Consider the following 20,574-nt stretch of genomic DNA (forward strand, 5'->3'; position numbering starts at 1 on the left):
TGATTTTGAGTAACATATGTTCAGTGGCGAAGATTGATTAAATTTGTTCAACACGGGTATCCGGTTCGAGTTCCATTGATAGCAAAAACGTTACACCATCAGAACGTTAACTGGCAGGGTAGAAGACTGCGTGCTAAAAGACTGGACACAATTCCAAATCTCTCCGCAGTGTCCATACTGACTGCGAGAATTTGACTCTATTGATTGTGAATTAGTCGTCGGATGGGGACGATAAGCCTTGCACAGACCTCTTGGTCTTATTCGATAGGAGTAGGATATATGCTTAGATCTTTTCCTTACCTCCTCCTCATCATCATCACCATCATCATCTCATATCCAGACACGCAAATCGCACATGAGCTTCAAATAGAAAAGCCTGCACCTGGCGAGCCAAAAATGTCTTCGGATATTCGCGGCACTAAAAGCCATGCGATAAATAAATAAATAAATAAATAAATAAATAAATAAATAAATAAATAAATAAATAAATAAATAAATAAATAAATAAATAAATAAATAAATAAATAAATAAATACATCATTTAAATGAATAAATTAAAATAAATGTAGGGGGAGAGTCCGAGGGCAATGTTACAAGTTTTGTCCACGCTTATCACAGTAGCTCCACCTGAAGATCAGCGGTCGAGTGTCAGCCTCCGGATTCCAAGATGGCGGGTTCAAACCCTGATTTTTGAAGGGTAGAAAAAATCAATTTTATAATTTTTCATCACGTACGATGTCAGTACGTAAAAGATCTATGGTGACGTCTTTGGTATTTACTTGACAAAATTAATAAAACTGAAGCATAGATCGCGCAACAATGATCTAGTTTACTCTGTCATCCTGTAAAGTAAAACGAAATGTCGAAATTGATACGCAGGCGGCACAGATGGCGTCAGATTAAAATGCTAGTACACGATAACTGAGGAAACAAGATGATGAATAGTATGATTAATTAGAGCCCGGATTTTGATGTAATAATAGGTTAGAATGCAAACTTACTCAAGCGAGTAGCAAGTATAGTCTACCTTCACAACGATTATGCTATGAGGTTTGCATAAACATTTGGAGTACGTCCCATCAGAACCCCTATAATTTATGGTGCTCTTGCTACATTATGGAAGAGCGGGTGGCCGACACTTCCTACTAACCAAATTAGTTAGCAGTCTAACCTGTTACTGCATTAAAATCCGGGCTTTAATGATTATTATTATTACTATTAATCTTCTCTCTCCCTCACTCTCCGTTATGTGCAATTAAAGAGTGAAATGGTTAGCTTCGTCTGACGGATTTTGACTTTCTTGTCATAGTATATACCATGTTGACTTCTTCTTCTTCTTCATTATTATTATTATTATTATTATTATTATTATTATTATTATTATTAAAAATTATTACAATTATTTCCTTCCTCGTTATGCCCGACTAAAGGAGCACGACTGAACTTACTCGGCTGATGTCGTCGTTGCCTTTTTCTTCTCCCAAAAATCCCTTTATTTTCTCGCTGTGGCTTTTCTTGTGATCTTCTGACCAGGTTTTGTTCATGGTAGTGCTTGGAAGGTGTGCAAAGCGGGGATGGTTCCACTAGTTTTCTGAACTTAGATCTGTCTAATACAATGTCATCTGTGATGCCTATTTCCTGAAGATCTTTTCGAACTTCGAGGAGCTAATTTTTTATTTTATTTTTTACTTTCATGGATAGACCAATGTTCATAATTCTTTTGGTCAATCTATGATCACACATTATGAGAATATGTCCCTAAAATTTCTAACGTCTTTCCTAAATGTGTTACATTTTTTCTCAGTGTTGTTACAGGTCATGAGATTTCCTTTCCATCCAGATTCCTCCTTTAGAGATTGGTCGAAGAATGTTCCTTCAGATTTTTCTTCTTGCTTTTCTACATCTTTAGTCAATGATCTGCCCCCAATGATCAATGTTTCAGATGCATATAGTGCTTCAGCCTTGAGTACAGTGTTGTAATGACTTGATTTTTTTTCATTTCTGGATTATTATTATCATTACTAATATTATTTGTATTTTTAATTTTATTTCTCATCGTGAGGGCCACTAAGGACCGGGAGATCTCAACGGTTCGTCTTCATACTTTCGGAGTGTGTCTTCTTCCTTGCATCAGAATGAACATGCTTCAGTTGAGTTGGGCCTTCTTTTTGATGAACCTGTCTAAGTTTATGTTTGAATGGTGCTCGGAGTTGAATGTCTGTTTCTATGATTCCATACTTCAAAACATCCTTATCGATCTCCACCAACCAAGGAGGAATCGTTTTCAGACTTCTGAAGTAGGACAACAAACGTTTACAGATTCTTTCAGCTGGCAATCTGAAGAGGTGAGCGTATAAAGTTATCCTTATTTTCTGGATTCCGCTTGATATCTTTTCGGTGCGGTATCTGAACTATGAGAACCCCTAAAATGTATGCAACTCGCCTACATTAATGCCGAGCGGCTAGATGATAACTGCTCCAAAGTCTGTAAACACCATCTTTGAGTTTGGGACTAAGAAGTCTTTGGATAATCCTTCCTTTCCTTAACTGCCAATTTTACAAGCAGGTTGTGTGTTCGAAGTGTTAAATATTCTGCTCAGATAATGTATATGTTATTATTATTACTGTGCGCCTGTGTAGTGTAAGTGGTCAGCGTGATTAGTTGCCACCCCCGGAGGCTCAGTTTCGATTCCCGGCTTTGCCACGAAATTTGGTAAGTGGTACGATGTCTGGAACGATGATGTTCATTCAGCCTCGGGATGTCAATTGAGTAGAGGCGGGTTGGATTCCCACCTCAGCCATCCTCGAAGAGGTTTTCCGTGGTTTGCCGCTTCTCCTCCAGGCAAATGTCCGGATGGTATCTAACTTAAGGTCACAACCGCCTCCTTCCTCCTTGCTTGTCTATCCTTTCCGATCTTCCCATCCTCCACAAGGCCCCTGTTCAGCATAGCAGGTGAGGCCACCTGCGCGACGTACTGATCCTCCTCTCCAGTTGTATCCCCCGACCAAATGTTTCCAGCTCCAGGACACTGCCCGTGTGGCGGTAGAGGTTGGATCCCTCGCTAAGTCCAAGGGAAAAACCTACCCTGCAGGATACAGATTAAGAAAGAAAGAAAGAAAGAAAAGAAATATATTATTATTATTATTATTATTATTATTATTATTATTATTATTATTATTATTATTATTATTATTATTATTATTATTACGCATGAACGGTACTACCTAGGCCAAAAATAATATTTAAATTGAAGGAAATTAAAAGATTGTACAGCTGCTGAACAACATATATTAGCCTAACAAAAACGGCTAATCATTTCTCCAATCTCCTTCAATAAAAATTCTTATAAATGAATTGAAGGCTCCAGGACAGGTTTAGCCAGCCTAGCGCTCGTAATGGGACGGGGCAATCAAAACTGCACCTACGGCGGCGACTGCGGATAATGGGACATTTTTCTTAAAAGGAATGTATTAAGAAAATAAAATAAAAAATATTGGGTGGGAGAGTTCATAGTTCTTTTAATGAATAACTTGGCTTATTTGCTTTCATCGAGGATACAATCTAAACAAGTGATTTGTAATTTTCTCGCCTAAGCGCTCCAAGCCGAAGATAAAAGTGAGTTTTAGTGTCGGATCATGCCTTTTTTTAAATGAAAGGCACGAGATTTTTAATAGACCTGAGCTTTTTTGTTAAAAAGAATAGCAGAAAAAACTAACACCTTATACAATGTAATGAAACTTTACAATGTGCTCGATGGCTGTCAGTATACAAGATGTCTCGCAAGTTACGAAGTATTTGAAATTTGCATCTAAAAGAGTTCGTAGATATTTGGATTGTGATATAAAATTCCAGCCCGGAGAACACTCCATTTCACCTAATATTAATTTTCTTTCGATTTCATAATAATAATAATTACACACATCACTCCCGTTAATCAACATTTTTCTTCCTCAACTAATATAAAGCCTGAAGTTGTGAATAAGTTATATCATTTTTGAACTCAGAGTCCTCTGAATTGAAGGCCACAACACCGAATATTCAGCCAACAATCTGGACAGACCACCATAAGAAACGGACCATCAGAATTGGAAAATAAATGTATGAGTTTGTAGGGAAGATCCTGGAGCCCCAAATACATAATAGCCAACGAACGTACCAACGAACCAAGAGTTAAATGAAAAGTTTGGGTCACGTAACTGTCATCCTGCATTAGAGTCCCATTAATCGGAACCCCGATAATCGTAAAACTCGGTTGATCCGAACTAAAAATTGTAAAGTACAAAACCTGTAATGAAATGAACAGTTTCATTTCTGAAATAAATGTATTTATATACAATTGCCAACGGCCGTAGCCGTGTAGAAACACCGGATCGCGTGAGATCTCCGAAGTTAAGCAACATTGGGCGTGGTCAAGATTTGGATGCGTTGCCACGCGCTATTGATTGGGGCAAGGGAATGGAGGAGCGAGAAGGAACTGGCCACCCTACCGTACGTAGACTCCGGCTCAGGCACACCTCTGCGAAGGTTCGGAACTGCCTTCGGGCAGAATACACTCTTAACTTACCTAATACACAATTATATTTCGAACAGTATTGCCACAATAGTTTGAGACAGAAATCAAAGTAAAATCATGTAACAATATTAATCGGTTTAATAGTATTTGGTTACACAGAAATGAATGAAACAAAACGCTCCACAAGTACCAGGTGTATGCATAAGTTTTTGCTGGTTTTTGTGGTAATAAAAACACGTAATTTGCAAGGGAAATTCATTTTTTGTTCATTCAAAATATTGGCCATCGGCTTCTAAACACTTGGCCATCCTTCAGGTACGTTATGAACACCATGCCAGAAAAACTGCTTCCTCGAAAATGTAGAAGTACTGCTCTGCAAGCGCGTGCCCCAGATGGGGCTACGTCGGGGCAGTACGGCGGGTGCGGAAGTATGTCCCATCCAAGCGATTTCAAGGTGTCTTTCACTGGTTTTGCTGTGTGAGACGGCGCATTGTCGTGTATCAGAATCATTCTGCCACGTCGTCTGGCCCATTCCGGTCGTCTTTCCATCAATGCGTGATTTATATTAATCATTTACTGGCGATAGCGTTGTGTATTAATGGTTTGGCCGGGTAATTGCTCGTCTTCGCACTTTTGTGGTCTATCAGAGCGCGCACAGAATTTCACAATGAAGTCACCGCGTTTAAATTGTCGAAACTGTCTCTCACATGTTCTTATCGATGGAGCGTGCCCACCATATGTTTCTACCAGCAAACGATGACTTTCCACAGCCTTTTTCTTTTGATTAAATAAGAAAAGCAATGTGTGCCGCAAATGTTCTTTTTCAGGCACAAACGTCGAAATAATCACTGAACGATACAACACATATGCTAGTGTTTGGCAGACTCAACTTGTGTCTGTTGTTAGATTAATGTCAGACGAATAAACTGACGTATATGTCAAATGGATACGCTGCGTACTGTTCGCTTGCGCCATCTCTTAGTGAAACCGGAAAAGACTTGTGCATACGCCTGGTATCAGTCATTAATTCTCTCTCTTTACGAGATCAGTTAATGGTATTGAAGATGGTTTTCCGGGGTTTCCCATTTTCATACCAGGCAGATGATGGGACTTTATTTTAATTGGACAGTATTGATCAGAAAGGAACCAACCAACATAGGGTACATTCCGACAGAACTTAAGTCAAAATTAAACCAACGGTTCTTTTGTACCGGGCGAGTTGGCCGTGCGGTTAGGAGCGCGCAGCTGTGAGCTCGCATCCGGGAAATAGTGGGTTGGAACCCCACTGTTGGCAGCTCTGATGATGGTTTTCCATGGTTTCCCAATTTCACACCAGGCAAATACTGGGGCTGTACCTCAATCAAGACCACGGCCAGTTGCTTCCCATTCCTAGGCCTTTCCTGTCCAATCGTCGCCATAAGACCTAACTGTGTCGGTGCGACTTAAAGCAAATAGCAAAAAAAAAGAGGTTCCTTTGAACCGAAGTTAGCCTAGTGGATGAATACAAAATGCCCATTTTCTGAAAAGCTGAAAGTGGTGACTAGCTGGTACCTTCCTCCTGAAATAGAAATGCTACATTTCATGTGGACAAAAGATTCTAACTAGAATATCACTTAATAACGAATGGATTTAGGACTCGCTCCCTTTGTTGAAAATAGACAATTCTAAAAAACGTCACCAACTTCTTACGGGGTGTGTGAGAACTATACCGACAGAAACAAACCTGTGATGCTCTTCATGTTGTGTTAAGAACAATGGTGCAGTCGGATTGGCGAAGAACATTTTTTCTTTTCGGGAAAAATGAGCTTACTTGTTATTTCTGGGCGCACGATTCAAATTGACAAACTCACCGTATTTGCTATGCCAGAGCACAAGCCGCTGTCGTGTGTCAGAGAAGAAAAGGGGAGAGATAGAGGCGAAGTGAGGTGTATGATGGAAACAGAGATAATGCTCCGTTCGACTCTCACAGGATTGTTCTTACCCACCGTTTGTTTATTAAACAGACACGCACAGTACAAGAACACAATGTAATTAAGACATTCTTGTTAGTAAAGGAATGCACCAGATCGTTTCTGCTCTATACTGTTAATAAAAAGATTTGGCGTCTGACATTTCTTAGAGGGAGGTCCCTTTACTGCCTGCCGAGGCGGGATAAAGGGAGTGGCTGTGTGGTTGCCATGGAAACGAGGGTGGGGCGACTGCGGTTGCCATGGAGATAAAACTTCAGGGCAGCTCGTCTTGCTGGGAGTTGCCAAACCTGTCACTGTCACTGATAAGAACCTGATTGTTTGTATAAGAGTGATCGCAAATGGGACGACACCACCCGGCCAGGTAGTCTACAACAGGTCACAGCGGTCAGAATGAAGGAGGGAACAAGTGAGCCGGAAGCGAGGGGTAAGAGTATGTAGAAAGGAATGCTGGAATGTGGCAACATCGTGAAATGGCACGTGCAATGCTCCTCCCTCCGACCTTACCTGTCAGACGCCAACTTTAGTTAAGTCTAGTATAGTCTGTTGGTCGCAATAACGTTCTTTATTATTTAGGCTGCTCGAAAATGCAACGCTGCTATCCCACGATTGTGTAGTTCTTTAATCGCAACATTGTAAAGGGAATGAAATTCTGAACGAAGGAAACAATACTGTCAATAGTTTGATTAGAGTAGATGTTCAATACGCCCCCCTGCTACTTCGATGTTCAGTTCACATGATGTAGTAGCGGCGTTCGGACTCTGTTCAGGATATGTGGTGTGTCGCAAATGACCTCACGTCTTGGTACAAGTTCATTTTCTCTTTCTACGGGGTTCGCATATTAGTCAGTTTGTGCAGAACGAACTATGCACTGCCTGCTGGGGCTCGAACGAGAAACTTGTGCATTCGCAGCGAGCATTACCTCTCTCTCCCACTTCCCACTTCCCACTTCCCCTCCCTTCACTTCACTTCCCTTCCCTCTGACGCACAGCAACAGGCAGCGGCTAGCTCTCTGGCATTGCAAATACGGCAAGTTCGTCCATCTGAATCGCGCACCCGGAAATAACAAGTAAGCTCATTTTCTGGAAAAGAAAAATTTTCTCCGCAAAACCGATTGCACCATTGTCTTTCTTTCTTTCTTTCTTTCTTTCTTTCTTTCTTTCTTCCTTAATCTATTTACCCTCCAGGGTTGGCTTTCACCTCGGACTCAGCGAGGGATCCCACCTATACCGCCTCAAGGGCAGTGCCCTGGAGCGCGAGCCATTGGGTCGGGGATAAAACTGGGGAAGGAGGACCAGTACCTCTCCCAGGCGGCCTCACCTCCTATGCTAAACAGGGGCCTAGCGGGGGGATGGGGAGATTGGAAGGGATAGACAAGGAAGAGGGACGGAAGCGGCCGTGTCCTTAAGTTAGGTACCATCCCGGCATTTGTCTGGAGGAGAAGTGGGAAACCAAGGAAAACCACTTCCCGGATGGATGAGGTGGGAATCGAACCCACAAGCGCAGCGCTCGTACCACTTTTCAAATTTCGTGGCAGAGCCGGGAATCGAACCACTACACCACAGAGTTGTACTGCACCATTGTTCTTAACATAATACGAAGAGCATCCCTGATATTTTGTCGCTAAAGTTTGATACACCCAGTATAATTTTTAGGGTTGGTTCCTTTCTATTTAATGCCAACCAACATTACGGCCACGATTATTTCCTTTTGAGTCCTAGCCTTTTCCTACCCAATCGTCACCAAACAGCGACGTAAAACAAATGGTAAAAGTGACCATAAATATGTCTATCATAAAATGATACTGCAATTGATACCGACTGATTTATTTGCATCTAAGGATTCGTTTTCAAGAGAGGTATGCATGGAATTTGCAGTCGACAAGTAGAGTAAGATTCATTGCAACGAATGAAGTAGCCTAATCTAAGCCATGGCCACCCATCAATACTTCACATCGCAGGGTGCACGGTTGCTACGTAACATCGCGTCATGCATTAGTGTACCACTAATTTCAGATGACTCCCAGTCTTAACACATATTTATCTCAAAGAAAGGTAAACCTCATTGATGAACAGGAGAATGACCGTCCGAGGACGCTTCCAAGGAGTATGGAATTTGCAAACAAGATCATGGTCTTTCAGGAATACAGAAAGACACAACTTCAATGGGAAAAAGAACTTTATCAATATCTAGGAAATTGAGCCATCAAGGTGGAAGGCATAAAAAACACACAAGTTTTCAGAAGGAAAATTTCGGCGGTAAACGATCAGCACGAAAGGAAGCCAAATAGGGTATAGGGTATTCTCGGATGAAGAGTGAGCAATATTGAGCTAGAAAGTGATAAAGAATACTGACGGAAGACGAAAGAATGTCGACAAGCGAAAGAAGTTGTTTAATGGTAGCCAACAGCTGCCTGAAAATAAACTAATTAATTAATTAATTAATAATTCCACCGATTTTCCCCACACCTTTGGTGTCACGTGGTTTTGACCATGTTTTACGGACGGATGCCCTTCCTGACCCTATGTGGAGGGATGTAATCACAATTGTGCGTTTCACTTGAGGTTGGTGTATTGTTTGAATATGAAGAGGAGAGTGTTAGGACAAACACAAGCACTCCGTCCCCGAGCCAGATGAAATAATCAGACATGACCAAAATCCCCAACCCGGTCGGTGATCGAACCCGGGACCCCTTAACCGAAGGCCTGGACGCCGACCGTTCTGTCCATATGAGTCAGATAATAATAATAATAATAATAATAATAATAATAAGAAGAAGAAGAAGAAGAAGAAGAAGAAGAAGAAGAAGAAGAAGAAGAAGAAGTAAAAAAGGCAAAACCATCTCCGTTCAGTGAAGTCCTTGGAGGTGGAGAATTTCATTGCTTCCACTTTCAGTAACCTCGGCATTAGGTGTGATTAGCTGTTAGCTCTTCGCCGGGCGGCCTTTGCCTTCTGAATTTAAAACCGGTTCTCATTTATGGTGTAGGCTGAGGTAGGGCACTGGATGTTAAAAATCTCATTAAATTTTTACTGATGGAGAGTCGAAGCCCCTATCTTAGGAATAAAAGTTCAAGAATTAACTGATCTCGATGCCAAGATCGAATTTGTTATCTTGGAATAAATGTTCACGGAACGAGTTGGTCGTGCGGTTAGGAGTGCGCAGCTGTGAGCTTGCATTCGGGAGATAGTGGGTTCGAACCTCATTGTCGGCAGCCCTGAAGATGATTTTCCGTGGTTTCCCTTTTTCACACCATGAAAATTCTGGAGGTGTACCTTAATTAAAGCCACGTCCGCTCCCTTCACACTCCTATGCCATCATCGCCATAACACCTATATGTGCTGGTGTGATGTAAAGCAACTTGTAAAAAACAAAAAACAAAAGGAGTTCACTGTAATTTGATTGACAGCTTAGGAACCGAAACCGTTATTTTTGGAATGAAATACCAGTGACAAACCACTGTCGGCACCAGGACTGGACCTGCTACTTTTAGAACAACAAAAAAGCCTACACCAAATCAACTACACTTACTTATGTCGCCGCAGGAATCACAGCTACTATCTGTTGATCAGAGACCTACGAAAACCAAGAATCAGCGTAATAATCGAACACCTTTCTTTGTAACAGAAGGTCGGTGACCGGATGAAACATTTTTCTTTTGGAATAGAAGCCCATATTCAAACAGATAGCGCGCTTAATTTCGGCGAACATACTACAAATGAAATTAATCGAGAGCTAGAAAGCCCGCATTGTTTGGTGTTTAATCCATTGGCATGCACGAGAAGGTAGTAGTGGTACTTTGCCAGTCATTAATTTTTGTCGACGAAGCAAGCCGTGGATTTGTAAGAGCCCGAGATAGCGTGAGCGCCATCTAGCTCGCGTGTCCGGTAAGCCAAGGAGCGAAGCATGAACCGCGCGCGATCACCACTAAATTTGATTTGGCAATTACAGATTAACCTGTATGCCTTGGCTTCTGGCTAGCATACTCTCTTTAAGCTCTATCGCGCTCAGTAAATACAGTAATTAGACAAGTACAAAGAGAGAACTAAAGAGACGGACCATAATAATTATTACATAGACTCATACACGCGCCGCGCTACTACAGACACCACTTATTATCTTGTTAACAAACACCTGTCTCCTCCCTTATTACTTGTTCCATCTCCGAGAAACAAGGAAAAAAATTGCGTGCAACGCAACGTGGATGTGATAAAACATTGCTTTACATCGTAACGTCATGGTTAATTAAGAGAGCATGTGTTTATATCTTTTTGTGGACGGAAAAATGTTATTCTTCCAACATTTCTTCTAGCAGACTGAAAATTTGCGTTCAGGTGCAAGTAAATTCTCTGACATCTACAGTACCGTCGATGTTATGGCCAAAAATTTGAAAAATGCATGTTAATACCTCACCACGTACAGTCGAACCTCGATATCTCGAATCTCGATATCTCGATTTCTCGAAGCAAACATAACCTCCGTTGAAGCAAAAAAAATACTCTGTAACTCGTATTTTGTGCAACATTGACGGTATTTGTGGTTTGTGAGGAACAGTTAAGAAGTAAGGAACGGGTTACAGTGATGCTGGGTGCTAATATGACGGGAACCGAAAAACTTAAAACTTGTAGTGATCAGGAAATCGGCGAAGCCTCGCTGTTTCTCGGGTATGAATTAATTACAGGTCACGAACGAAAGCAACCCCCAAAGTCGCAGATGACAAGTTCCATTTACGAATCTCGACTGCGTGGTATTGACGAGAAGTTTCAACGTGAAGGGAGGAAAGGTTATCAGTAACAAACAGAAGAGACTAACGGATTTTTTTCAAAGGTGTTAACGGAGTTACGTTTCTTGCTTCATTACTGTATTGCACTGTATCCGGTCTTCTAAACAGTTACTATAATAAGTGTTACAATTAAAGTTTAATCCTTTCGTGTGGCTATTTCTAGCCGAGCGCAGCCGTTGTAAGGCATACCCTCCGATGAGGGTGGGCGGCCTTTGCCATATGTAGGTAACTGCGTATTATTGTGGTGGAGGATAGTGTCATGTGTGGTGTGTGAGTTGCAAGGATGTTGGGAACAACACAAATACCCAGTCTCCAAGCCAAGGGAATTAACCATTTGAGGTTAAAATCTACGACCCAGCCGGGAATCGAACCCAGGACCCTCTGGTCCAAAGGCCAACACGTTAACCGTTTAGCCATGGAGCCGGACACAATTAAAGTGAAGCCGTAAAATACATTATGTATATTTTTAAATACTGTTAAGTATAATGTATTCAGTATAAGCCCGTAGATACATATGATTCAATTATGTGCTGTACATGGTCAAAAACGGTATTCTCTATATCTCCAAATTTCGATAACCCTAGATATCGAACTTCCAGTGTAACTTCATGCAGAGGGCTATGACACAGTTGCTAGCAGTGTAGTATTCAGCTTCATGAAGAAGGCTATGGCACTAAATATTAATAGCGTAGTTTGTAACTTCATACAGAAGGCTATGACCTGGATGTTAGTAACAAAGAGTATGGTTCCAGTGTATGGGAGTCTCACCAGGATTACTTGATTCGAGAATCGAAAAAAAATTGTTCTGGGTGATTTCCGACAAAAGAGTAGCGTTAAGAAAATGCTGTAAAGTCTGGGCTGGGAAGACCTGGGAGACGGGAAACCAGCTGCTCAACTAAGTGGCATGTTCCGAACTGCCAGTGCAGAGATGTCGTGGAATGACATCAGTAGACGAATAGGTTTGAGTGGTCTTTTTAAAAGTAGGAAATATCACGATGTGAAGATAAAGTTGGAATTCAAGAGGACAAATTGAGGCAAATATTCGTTTATAGGAAGAGGACTTAGGGATAGGCTACTGAAGGTTGTGGCACCGGTTGATAGTAGCGGATCATGTAACCGCATAGAGAAGGCTATGCACTGGATGTTAGTAGTGTAGCATACAACGTCATAAAGAGGGCTATGAACTGGATGCCAATAGCATAGAATTTACAGAAGTCTGGACGTTAGTAGTACACGATGTAACTTCATGCAGCAGGCTATGACCTGGATGTTTATAGTGTAGCATGTAACTTCATACAGAAAGCTATGACCTGGATGTTTTAGCATACCCTGTAACTTCATACAGAAGGCTATGATCTGGATGTTTTAGCATACCCTGTAACTTCATACAGAAGGCTATGATCTGGATGTTTTAGCATACCCTGTAACTTCATACAGAAGGCTATGATCCGGATGTTTTTGAATACCCTGTAACTTCATACAGAAGGCTATGATCTGGATGTTTTAGCATACCCTGTAACTTCATGCAGAAGGCTATGATCTGGATGTTTTAGCATACCCTGTAACTTCATACAGAAGTCTATGATCTGGATGTTTTAGCATACCCTGTAACTTCATACAGAAAGCTATGCCCTGGAGGTTTATAGTGTAGCATATAACGTCATACAGAAAGCTATGAACTGTATATTTTAGCATACCCTGTAACTTCATACAGAAGGCTATGAGCCGGATGCTAGTAGCGTAGCACACGTCATACAGAAGGCTATAACACTGGGTATTAGTAATGCACGACGTAATTTCATACAGAATGCTTATGACTAGAGTCCGGATTATTAGGTGCTGATAGGTTAGAATGCAAACTTACTCAAGCCAGTAACAAGTGTATCCTACACTGTACAACGGTTATGCTATGAGATTTGCATAAATATTAGGAGTACAGCCTATAGAACTCCTTGAATTTATGCTACTCTTCCTACATTATGGTACAACGGGTTGCATGACACTTCCTATAAACCAAATTACTTTGCATTCTAAACTATTACCACCTACAAATCCGAGGTATACTTATGACATTGGATGTTAGTAATGCAGAACGTTACTTTATACAAAATGCTATGACACTGAATGACAACCGTTGTGGTACTATATTCTCTTGCTTAGAGACATATTTCTCATAAGGCAAATGTTCAATACATTTCCAAATTCTTTGCAATTATTTAAGAACGGAATAGGTAAGCAACAGACAGGGAATCCGGCACCTGCGCGACTGTCGTAAACGCAGATCGGTGACGATTGATTGATTGACTGATTGATTGATTGATTGATTGATTGATTGATTGATTGATTGATTGATTGATTGATTGATTGATTGATTGATTGATTGATTGATTGATTGATTGATAATACCCCCACCAAAAGAGGGATCGAAATTGATATGTAAACGATCAAATTGCCGAATTTTCAAAAAAATGTTCCGACTCCATATTTTGATTCTTTCCCTTGCCATGTGTTTCTTTTGGTTTTTGAGCCACTTAGTTGAAAGAATGGGGATATTAGGAACTACATAACTGACATTCAAAAAAGCTATTTTTGACATAAATATGTCTTGGAGTTGGGGTTCAATCGAAAATTCTTGTAACAAAATAGTGACATGTTACAAAATGTGTTACCTATACTGCTAATAATAAGAGTTGGTGTCTGACATTTCTTAGAGGGAGGTCCGTTTACTGCCTGCCGAGGCGGGATAAAGGGAGTGGCTGTGTGGTTGCCATGGAAACGAGGGTGGGGCGACTGCGGTTGCCATGGATATAAAACTTCAGGGCAGCTCGTCTTTCTGGGAGTTGCCAAACCTCTCACTGTCACTGATAAGAACCGGATTGTTTGTATAAGAGTGATCGCAAATGGGACGACACCGCCTGGCCAGGTAGTCTACAACAGATCACAGCGGTCAGAATGAAGGAGGGAACAAGTGAGCCGGAAGCGAGGGGTAAGAGCATGTAGAAAGGAATGCTGGAATGTGGCAACATCGTGAAATGGCACGTGCAGTGCTCCTCCCCCCAACCTTACCTGTCAGACGCCAACTTTAGTTAAGTCTAGTATAGCAACAGCACCTTCAGAACTGCACAGGCCATGGATCTGTATGTCATGGCCATCTGTCAATATTTCACATCACAGCCTGCACGGTTGTCCATATTATCACGAAAAAATCATTTTCTACCGAAAAGAAAAGAAAACAAGGGAAAATGCAATCGTTTTGAACCTTACTGCTCAACCTTCCTCGTTTCAATGCTTGTGAGTACCTCGGAATGGACGTTAGAAGAGATGAAAGTTTACACCTCAACATGGAATTCAAGAAGGATATGAAGCTCTTAAATAATAATAATAATAATAATAATAATAATAATAATAATAATAATAATAATAATAATAATAATAATAATAATAATAATAATCTACAGAAAAAGAACGTGAATAAAAATATGTATTACGAGTTTATAAAAAATATTAATTCGTCAAACTCTTCATAAAAAATGGATGAAATATTCTCCCACTCCTCCAAGATTAAATCCGAAATTCTTGTACTAATTGCTATCATATTTCATAGGAGAGTTAATAAATATGGATATGAGGCTACACGCCCATTGCCTCGTCTACCCAACATTGGATTATGCCTTGGATTGCGAGTTTATACAGGAGCTTGTATCACGATCTATCGTTGAAAGTTTCTGTGGGCTAACCTCTAATTAAGTCTCATCACATCGATTGCTGAGTATCTCGAATGAAAGTTAACTTATGGTTATACAACGCCACAATTTAGAAGTGTAATTTTTTGCGTTGGTAGAAAAACCCGGGGGATGTTTACACCCACCATGTTTCTTAATATTTTTTAAATATAATTTTTGCTTTACATCGCACCGACACAGATAGGTCTTACGGCGACGATAGGACAGGAAAGGCCTAGCAATGGGAAGGAAGCGGCCGTGGCCTTAATCAAGGTACAGCGCCGGCATTTGTCTGGTGTGAAAATGGGAAACCACGGAAAACCATCTTCATGGCTGCCGACAGTGGGGTTCGAACCCACTATCTCCCAAATACTGGATACTGGCCGCACTTAAGCGACTGCAGCTATGGAGCTCGGTAAGGCTGCAATTGAGGTAGAGCCCCAGCATTTATCTGGTGTGAAAATGGGAAAGCATGGAAAATTGTTTCTTTTCCTCTGCCGTGTAGGTTTCCTCTTACATTAAGGTATTATAAGGGTTTCCATAGCTATGGAACTGGAGAATCCAGATCGTGATTTATGGTGACGATATCAGGGTTATAGAGACGAGATTCTCCACTAAGTGGTATGTTCCGAGCTGTCAGTGGAGAATGACAACAGTAGACGCATAAGTTTGAGTGGTGTCTTTAAAAGTAGGAAAGATCAATGTAGGAAGATAAAGTTGGAATTCATGAGGACAAATTAGGGCAAATATTCACTTACAAGGCAAGGAATAGGGGATTAGAGTAATTTATTAGGGTAAATGTTGGATAGATTTCCAAGTAATTTGAAAATATTTAAGAAAAGGCTAGGTAAACAACTGTTAGAGCCTCTCCCTCCTGGACGACAGCCCTAAATACAGAACATTGATAAATGACTGAAGTCGGCAGTTAATCCAATTCTGGAAAACTCTTCTAGATGAATACGGCCTGAAACAATCTATCTACACAAGTTGTCATTCCTCCCCTGAAGAGGGAGCCGGGCCTCCTATACGGTAACGCTGTCTCTCAGGCCAGGGAGATTTGATGATGATGTTCGGAGAAGGTGAGAGGGTTTGCGACCGTGGCCTGTACTAAGTACTGTCTCGGCATTCACCTTAGTGCAGGAGAATGGAAAACCACGGAAAACCGTCCTCAGGAGAGCCGACGGTGCGGTTCGAACCCTCCATCTCCCAAATGCAAGCCCACAGCATTACGCCCCTAACGACAAGGCCAACTCTCTCGGTATTATTATTATTATCATTATTATTATTATTATTATTATTATTATTATTATTATTATTATTATTATTATTATTATTTAGTTTCGACCAATAAAGGATCACATAAAGCAAATTAGGATTTGTTGTTATTCTTCTTAATCTTCCAGAATTCTTCCATCATGTCGCTATTTTTTGCTCGAAGTTCGTCAGTCCATTTTCTCCTAGATCGGCTGGACTTATCTTCTGAAGCAACTTTCCTAGTGTAAATCTTACGTCTGAAAGTTTTGTAGCCTTCGATATCTGTAGGTGTGATGTTGGCGTTACTGAAATCATTTTTGACTTGTTTGATCCAAACCGTTGTCGTCTTTGATGTTTGTGAGTACATCAATATTTTGTTTGTTAGTCGGTTGTCATCTAGCCTCAAATTTCAATCATCGTTTACGGAAATCTGTTTCGATGTTTGAGTATTTTTCTGTGATCTTGTGTGATTGTAGATGATATCCTTCATCTGTAAGTTTTGGGTCAAGGATTTTTGGGATGATTTTACTTTCAGCTTTCTTGATATTCCCCATTATAATTGAGGTTTAAGGTCTCACTGGCATAGTGTGTTTCAGGGTTGATGACCGTCGTGTAATGTCGAATTTTTGTGTTAATGCTAATGCAGTTTTTGTCGTAGATGTTCGCAGTTTTCCCATATGCTTTCCGCATTTTCAGCTCACGTGTTTTTATGCTATTCTTTATTTGTAAGTTTAATGAATTCACCTAAATATTTGAAATGATTAACCTTGTTCATTGTGCCGTATTTTGTTACGAATGTTTGTGGTTCAATGGTTTTGTAGCCATGAATACAGTTGTTGTTCACGGAGATTTGTAAACCAACTTTCCCAGTACGTTCTTTGAGGAGTTCGTTTTTTTTGTTTTTTTGTTTTTTGTTTTTGTTTGCGTCGCACCGACACAGATAGATCTTATGGCGACGATGGGACAGGAAGGGGCTAGGAGTGGGAGGGAAACGGTCGTGGCTTTAATTAAGGTACAACCCCAGCATTTGCCTGATGTGAAAATGGGAAACCACAGAAAATCATTTTCAGGGCTGCCGACAGTGGGGTTCGAACCTACTATCTCCCGAATACTGGATACTGCCCGCACTTAAGCGACTGCAGCTACCGAGCTCGGTTTTGAGGAGTTCAATCTGGTGAATTGCCGTCTGCTCATCTTCGGAGAGGATTGCCAAATCATCAGCAAAAGGTAAGCAAGTAACATTGATATGATTCTGTTGTCTTCCTAACATGACAGTTTTCCAGATGTTCCGACTTTTCAATTACTGATCATACCAGAGCAGAGATGAATTTTTTTTGTTTCTGTTCGTTTGTTTGTTAGGATATCACATGCATACCGTTGAGTGTAACATTACTAGACTCATTTAACTTGGAGGGTAAAGAGATTTGTAACCACTGGCTGTAAACAATTCCTTTAGTTCAGTCTGAAATGCCGGATCATAGTAGGGTTTTAATTGGAATTCTCACGTACTTCCTTTAATATTCGACGCGATCTCTGAATGGTCAGCCTATTGACGTTTGATCCGTAGAGAATTGTGTTTGATTTTCGCCGTATTAGTTTCATTCGTCTAGCTCGGGCATTGGGTGTCTGTGATAGTCCTAATAGAGATCACCATTCACATACAACTACAAACCACCACAGAAACAGGAAATGGTGAATACGTTTCTCCGTATAGGGCTCGCATTAAGTAGGCGATCTAGCCGTAAAACTATGCTTGATCTTCAACTGGTATCATACAATTTTGCAGCGTAACTGGTATCATGGTGTCAGCCAGAATCCAGATATTTACTATTAAACTATACAGTGCTTTCTTACTTTTTGGTCGTTTATTGAACTTAATTACTTGAAACATATGTTTTCCAACATATCACAACGAAACTTAGGAAATAATAAGTTACAAATCCAGAAGGAAATACCAACATACTAAAATGAAACTACGAAAAAGTAGACATTCGTATTTTTCTCAAAATTCAAAAAATAAAATTTTTAGACTATGAAAAACCTAGAATCGTAAAACGAAGAAAATTATGGAAAACTCAAAGCATAAATTGAAATTTTGAAGTCCAAAATTCATGCTTGGTCTTTTTCGCCTGTCTTTGTGTCCTTTCATCATTATCATCCGCTTACTGTTATGAACCCAATCACTTTTAAATATCTCTGTCGTCCAACACTTCATTAATCATTCCTTCTAAATCAGTCACGAAATTTTGTTGATTTGTTCTCACTACATCGAGTGATAGGTACACAAAGGGAGAAAGAAGTAGTACAGACGTATGATGCCAGTTGAAGGTAAATCCACATAAGTGACAAGCGTAGACAGTTGGAACGAAGGCCAGGAAAAGGAAATATTCTCACATTAATATTATTTGCAATGAAAAATAAGAAATAATAAAACCTAAGAATATTTTCTTTCTTTCTTTCTTTCTTTCTTTCTTTCTTTCTTTCTTTCTTTCTTTTGATTTGACTCCCGTAGGTGACCTGCGCGTCGTGATGAGGATGAAATGATGATGAAGACGACACATACACCCAGCCCCTGTGCCAGCGAAATTAACCAATGATGGTTAAAATTCCAGACCTTGCCGGGAACCGAACCCGGGACCCCTATGGTCAAAGGCCAGAACGCTAACCATTTAGCCATGGAGCCGGACTTCTTTCAGGTAACAAGTACAGAAGAGAACTCTGAATGACGACGCAAAGGCTAAGTTAGGAATGAACTCGATTTATAAAGCTGTACGCATTAACCGGCTTTGGTGGTGGGTTTCTTAGGCGAATGGAGGAGGATAGGTTACTTAGGAGAATAGTGGACTCGGTCGTGAAGAGTAAGAGACGTAGAGGGAGACCAACACGACAATGGCTATGCTCAGTTTCTAACGATTTAAAGATAAGAGGTATAGAAATAGACGAGGCCATAGAACTAGTTACAAACAGAGGATTGTTGTGGAGTTCAGTAAATTCACAGAGGCTTGCAGACCGAACGCCAAAAGAGATTACAGTGTAGCATGAAGAAGTATGTTTCCTTCTTTCTTTCCTTCTTTCTTTCTTTCTTTTTTTCTTTCTTTCTTTCTTTCATTCTTTCTTTCTTTCTCCCATTCTTCTAAAAAGCAGCTCGTCTGACATCCTGTAACATGTTTCCATCTTCCACTCACTCTAACTGTTTACTTGTAATCTTCATTCAATTTTCAGTAGTACTCAACTTGTGAAACGAAACATCTCACAGCGGATCATTTCCCAGCATTCTGTCAGATGCTACAAGGGATTAAAGGTAATATGCTAAGTGAGTCGAGTGTTCCTACAGTGCTTATACCAATGAGCACATTACCTCCTACTTCCCTCCCTGAAATGCAAGTGTGTGTGTGTGTGTGTGTGTGTGTGTGTGTGTGTGTGTGTGTGTGTGTGTGTGTGTGTGTGTGTGTGTGGAGTGATTTGCGTACGAACGCCATAAAATGCTGTGTTACTCTTGGCGCTGCAGTGCTCTGAATGGAAAGTGTTTTACCAGGAACTGATCCACGCTTTATCTGTGATTTTCCAGTGCTATATCCGAAGTTTAGTACAGGTTGAATCAGTTAAAATATTACCTCAAACTGTTAAAGATATCGACAGTCTTAACAAACTTTCGTGCGGATTTATTTACAATTAAGTCAAAATTTGATCTAATTAAATGGCTAGAATTATGAAATTCAAACCTGCTTCGACTTACTCTTTTCCCTTAATAAGATATCGAAGGCTGGCCACTGGTGTTAGAACTGACTAATCTACGATCACAAGACGCTAACAACGCCTGGAGCCGGCTGCAAAGTGAGCTTACCGCTGTCACGTGTTAATCTGGACAAGTCCTTTGTAGTGTCTGTGTGCGTGTGTTATAATGGTCCTGAGGTGTAGCCTTGTGGTGACGCAGCTACACTAGCAGAGGCTCTTTCTAGACACCTAACAGTCCATCAACATGAATCGGCCATGTTTAATACAGCACAGTCACCTCAAGGATCCGTTTCGGGACCAATACTAATTTTGATACACTTTTTCGAACAATCGAGAAATATTCGGAATGGGTTCATTAGGTAGGAAGTTAACATCACATGAAGGGCTCAGAATATTTTCTATTGGATCCACAGACCGTACTTGAAACAAATAAAATCTCACTTCCGTGCAGATCGTAAAAGTAGAAGTAGCTCGATATTCGGCCACCTTTGCCGCCAGGAATTAACCTGGTGTTCATTTCTGGTGTAGACGGAATGACCCGTACGCCAACATAACTCTCCCAAGGTCTGATTTATGAATTTTCGATTTAATGTCTGAGAAT

At 40.6% G+C, this 20,574-nt stretch overlaps 1 protein-coding gene across 1 annotated transcript in view; it reads right to left on the bottom strand.

Annotated features, from left to right (window-relative positions):
- dve (SATB1_N and homeodomain domain-containing protein dve) overlaps positions 1-20,574 on the bottom strand; it is a 474,059-nt gene that overhangs the window by 124,749 nt on the left and 328,736 nt on the right. The window lies entirely within an intron of this gene.

This window comes from Anabrus simplex, chromosome 10 (assembly GCF_040414725.1).
Source record: "Anabrus simplex isolate iqAnaSimp1 chromosome 10, ASM4041472v1, whole genome shotgun sequence".
Taxonomy (NCBI): Eukaryota; Metazoa; Arthropoda; class Insecta; order Orthoptera; family Tettigoniidae; genus Anabrus; species Anabrus simplex.